A 6000-nucleotide genomic window follows, 5' to 3' on the forward strand; every position below is an offset into this window, starting at 1 on the left:
TCTACCTTCCATTAAAACAATATAATTCTCCCTGTGGTGCTGTACTTACAGTCTTCTGACCTATGCTGCCTAAATGGTGATATGAGAGACAAACAGCTTTAAAAACAGTATTTCTTCCCTACCAGAACAGGAGTTATCTCTGAGATCCTTCTGAATCCTCATATCTAGAGCAGTTCAGTAACTTCATATTCTCTGTCCTTGTTGTGGTGGTATAGGGGTAACTTCAATGCTCCAAAAGAGCCCAGTTCAGGCAACCTGATCCCCTAGACAAAGTATGAAACATGTGCTTTCCATCAAAGCTTTAATTTTGCAGTCATGCACCATGATTTTTCCTTTTCTTGAAGCAGTGACTGGATAGTCCCCTTCTCCTTGAGAAAGGCACAGAAGTATGATTCCTCTGTCCCCATTACAGAAACTGTCACTGGATTACCCTCTAGGAGAAATTTCAGAGTACTGCATTTACCTTCCCATGAACTTTTTATTTCCCTGGAAGTTCACTGGATTTTTAGTACCTAAATTTTTAGGAAGAAGTCAGATATTCAGAATTGCTTTCTCTTCCTTGCAGGACTGCCATACTGAACACATATCTCCAAAATGTCCTCCAAGTCATTATTGGTCTTCTGTATTTGAGTTATATGCACAGTTTGCAACAGGAAAAAAATGATCCTCTCCCTGTTTTGATAACAGATATATTAAGTTAAAATTCAGCCTAGAAGCAAAAGGATAAAATTGAGAAAACATATAATTAAAACAAAGAGATATTCTCAAGATGCAAGGTCTGTCAGATATGTAAAAGACTCTCTCTAGTGATGTGATGGAATGATTTGAATAATTTAAAACTGATCTTGAGGGAACATAGGAAGATTATATCATGGAGAACGATACAAAGAGATAGTTAAATGACATTATAGGTCTTCCCATCTCAAATTTCTCTTTGTTTAATTGGCCAATTCTTATTCAGCCATTTCTGTGAGAGTTTTGCATGATTAAGGTCAAAATTTAGCCCCATAGTTCATCCTGGTCATTCACAATGACAACATGACACCGTTAACCATTATATAGGCAGTTTCTATTAATCCATTTTGATGGACATGAAACAAAAAAAGTAACTTAACCTGTAATCTTAAGTTAAAACTTGAACTGAAAGTTAGCTGGAAATTTTCGGAAGAAAATATTTCTGATCCAGCACACGGCAGAGTCAGAACTAAATGTGAATACTGTAATAACTGTGAATCCAATTATTATTAGATGCCAGCTTTTCAGGTGCAATGAAATCTCATAGTACGATTTGACTTAAATTGTTGAAATTTTTACAAGCAAATGATTTGTGTGTGTGTGTGCAGTTCTCATATTACAATCAGTAATAACAGCTATTTTTAATGCGACTGCATTTATCTATGTCAATATGTATGGGATTTTTGTCAATAATCTAGCTTCTCACAAACAGGAAATAGAAATAAACTAACCAAAAAAATCCTGAAGCTACAATGGTTAAAAATATCACATTAAAACATTGAACATTAAGGAATATTAATATAGTTGCTTACAAATATTAATCTAGTTGCTTTAGGGTTCCAGTTCATTCCCATTCTTTTTAACAGAGGGCAGAAGACATATTTAAATACTAAGCTTCTTCCTCAAACCATGACTTGAATTGGGTTTTAAGCAACAGATGGTTCTAGTACCATCTGAAATCTGTGTTATCTAATACCCAGATCCCCTATATGAGGACAATTAATACAGATTTATGTTATTATTCATATAAAATTCTTATATATGTGCTATAATATAGGTATCACATAAAAGAATGTATGTACTTTTACAGATGGATTCTATTTTTAATATTTTTAATCTCTGAACAGTTTCTAAATTTTCACTGACTGTGTTCTTTCATAATTGAAAAGTTCCTAAAGATTTAGACTGTCACCTTCAATCTTCCTTTCAGAAGCATTACCATCATAACTTAAGATAACATTTCCTCAGTGATTTTCTCTAGCAGGAGCCTATGTGCATGTCAAATCAAGTATGTCAAAGGAGGTTTCCATAGGATAAATTTCAGTGGTTTTCAGCTTCTTAAAAAGGGTGCTCATACAGACTTTGCTTTTACTAATGCACTTCAATAACAAAAACAGAGATATGGCCATAAAAATCTTCTATATGTTTCACAAAACGTAAACTAGAGGATTGAATACTATTTCCTTCATCTACTGGGAATAAACAGAAAAGACTAGTGGGTGCAATGACTATATGCTGATTTAGAAAACAACAGTAATAGCTTGCATGCATAAAAATCTGCATAAATAAAAAAATAAATAGCAAAAGAGTGGATGGCAGAATCTGGAAGACAAGGAAGTTATTGCTGCTTTAGGGAAGACTTGGATGACTACATTAATTCAGTCCTGCTGCAGCCAAAGTCAACGGGAGTTTCACCATTGACTTTCAGACCGATTTCCAAATTACCCTGCAGCCTAAAAACATAAAAGAAAATGGAAATGGGTTAATGAGACAAATACAAATCAATAAATTTAAAAAGCAATTCCAAAGTTTAGCATAAACCATTTTAATTTCAACTGAAACTCTAACGTTGTTAAGGTATACCTCCAAGCAGGAAAACCTTTTTCACATTTTACAGCAAACCCTTACATTGCAAGGAGAGCAACGCAGACGCCGTTCCCTTATGCATTCCTGATGCTTTGCTGTACTCCACTGAAAGCATCTTAGACTGGGTTTCCTAAATCATGACTATTGCATGTAGGAGTCAATATGCCACAAAGCCTCACTTCATATTCTGAAACACAATTTAAAATTATCATAAACTGAAAATGAGTAGTATATACTTGCAAGTGTTGAGAAACAGTAGTGAAAAAGTATCACCTGAAGGGTCTTATGTATATGTAGTAAGTTAAATGTATGATGGGGGAAGAACCTTCCCAGCTGTTCCTGTTTCACAATGTGAATATTGAATAATCTGACTCTTCTCTGTTTGGGTCATGAAGTTTGAATAATTAAACAATAGGTCATCTGAGCTCTGTTGTGTCATCAACTAATTACTACATTTATGTTTGTCAATAGCAAACCCGCAGTAGTATTTTAAATTCCATTTATTGTGCTTTAGCTTAATGCTTACTGTTACTTTTCCTCCACATTTTTTCCCGTCATGAAAATTAACCCACAATATATCTTTCTGGAAAGAAAATAAACAGCTCCCTTGCCAAGCCTTTCATTACACTGCTTCTTTCCATCATGAATTGTGATCTAACACTAGCCTAGTAAAAAGCCAGGGCCTTTGAAGTGTTGTGCTAATTTGATTAATACATAGTTACATCCTGTTATGATGCACTTTGCCTTATGCATTTTAAATGGAAAATGCAGAGTGGATTACATTTGTGTTAAAAACACAGTGTACTAAATGAACAGCATTGAAAGTGGGCTATAATAACAAGCACTGCAACCACTTTAAACGTGTAAAAGGTTATTGCTTGCAGGTTAATGATAATTGTACCAAAACACATGTTTTTATAACAATTAAGAGGTCAATATAAATACTAGTGAGATTCATACAGCTGCCGTGGAAAATACCTGATTTAAATTCCTTGAATAAAACAAAACAAAATATTCAAAAGAATCCTCTGAATCAGTGTCCTACTCAACCCCACAAGTACTTTGGGGTTTGAAGTCACTTCTAACTCAGCTTCCATGCAACCCAAAAAGAATTTAACGTGCCTTTCCCTTCTGTTTAAATGAAGAGTTAAATTCAACTTCTGTGCTGGTAGTACATATAAGGTTTCCTATGCCTGGCAGGAGGCACTATTACATTTAGAAATATTTTGGGTTGTTTTTTTCCCTTATCTTTTTAAAAATAAAATACTTTTTTTATCATAATACCTTGAGATACCAATAATCACTGCAGAATAAGAAATATATCACCAAACTCCTTTATGTTTCAAGTCTACTGTAAGCAAAAGATGTATCAACATCAAACTTTGTGCTTTAAGTGTGCACCAGTATGCTTTAAATAGTTACACCATTAAATAGTTGCATAACTATTGCACCTACTAAATTTGCTAACAATACAGTACAGTAAAATTGTTTCCGTAGACTTGAGTAAGCACACAGGCCTTTTATGTACTTGTGCTAAAACAGATACATTATCACACTATGAATGATGACTCCAAAACCAAAATATACACTTAAAAATTACAAATATTGACTATGATTTGCACAGGAACAGCACACATTGTATTTCACTTTTTACAGCTCTGCTTGAGTGCAGAAAGGTGCCATTCTATTAACTCATCATGTTTTCATATCTCTCAGTCTTTAGTGTCATTATATTTCTAGCTTGCTTGTTCTTAGAAGCTTACCTGACACCTCTCTTTTTTGATTTTAGGTGAAAAAAGACGTATTGTGGAATGTAGCATCATATTATTGAAGGAGAAGTGAAGCAAAGGACAAAGAATTAGGTTAAAAAGCATCAAATCACTAAACGGAACAATAAAGCATGGGGTCTATTTCTGCCTATTGCATGGATTTGTTGCCAAATTCAAGGTGGCAGACACTTGTTATTCCATCTACCTCCCTCCAGGGAGAGACAGCATGTCTGCATTTGTTTCTAATTTATTTTTAAACAGCTTAATTAATGTTTCTTACCTATTCATTTGCAAAACTATAGTCATAGGTATTATTTTCATTTATATTCCTGAAATTAAGTTTAATTGCTTTCTTCCCTCAGTACAGACATCTCAGTTCTGCTTTTATATTTTTCATTAAATAATGCATTCCAAACTTTTTTCATAAAGTTTTCATATGTTTGCAGTTTACTTATAGGTCATCCTCTCTCTTTTGCTAGCCAATAATTATAATTTATATACCTAATCTCAGACAACATCTTCACCATCATGTTTTAAATCTTTTTCTAAATTTTCTACTTTTTTCAGTATTTCCTAGTAACATATCATGCAATGGTAATGGAAACCATCTATGGAGTTGACCAAGGGCATACTTTAAAAAATTTGTATAATTCCAATAATTTATATCAGGCCACTGTAATCTGATCAGACTGCAACACCTGCAGTAAAAGTGCAACGAAGTCAGCTGCAAGATCTTTCCCTTGGCCTACATGGGCTTTTGGATCAGAATTGCCTAGTCCTATTATCTCCCTCCCTGGCATTTACAGTACAACACTGCACTGACAGTACAGGGAAGGAAAAAAACTCACCTATCTTCTGAAAAATTTTTGATCCAGTTCTACACCAAGAAACTGAAATTTGCCCTTTTTTCTGGTTCTTCTTGTCATACTACGTTGCAAACTTATAAATTATGTAATGTTCTTGTATAAATGCTTTTGAGCATTTCTCCTCAGGGTTCCTTTGTTCACAAATGTTTGTATCAATACTTCTGACGTTTATTCACAAAATTTCTTATCAATTTTCTGATTAATATATTGGCCTGCTCTGTACAATCCTTGATATTCGCATGTTTAAACATAGCTACTCCTTCAAATATGGTCAAGTTTTAACCTGTGCATTTGCATGTATATGGTTCTATACTTTCTAAGGTTTTAAGAATAAGCTAAATCTGTCTTTCTAGTATACATCATAGTTATGCTGGCATCACAGTTAAGTCTTTATTTCATCATCGTTTAATAGCATCACCTAAAGCTAATAACGCTTACTGAAAATAAGTGTCTCTGTCTCAGATGCTAGCCCTTAACAACTAATTTTAAAGAGTAATACTCAGTGGAGGCTCTGTTTCACAGTTTGAATGAATAGCACACTTTTATAATAGATTAATATAGCATAAATTGTTGTAAGCCAGAACCAATGCACTTTAGAATTTAACTGAGATTTTAATTTTTCATAAGATCTTTGAAAGTGATTTCAAGCAAGTCATTAAGCATAATCATTCTGAATAGATTAATTGCATTTTTAACTGTGATTATCACCAGCAGAGAAATCTGATCAGCAAAAGTTTATTCTTTTATATAGTCAAATCTTTATA

The sequence above is a fragment of the Pygoscelis adeliae genome, unplaced genomic scaffold (genome assembly GCF_000699105.1).
Source record: "Pygoscelis adeliae isolate BGI_AS28 unplaced genomic scaffold, ASM69910v1 Scaffold116, whole genome shotgun sequence".
Classification (NCBI taxonomy): Eukaryota; Metazoa; Chordata; class Aves; order Sphenisciformes; family Spheniscidae; genus Pygoscelis; species Pygoscelis adeliae.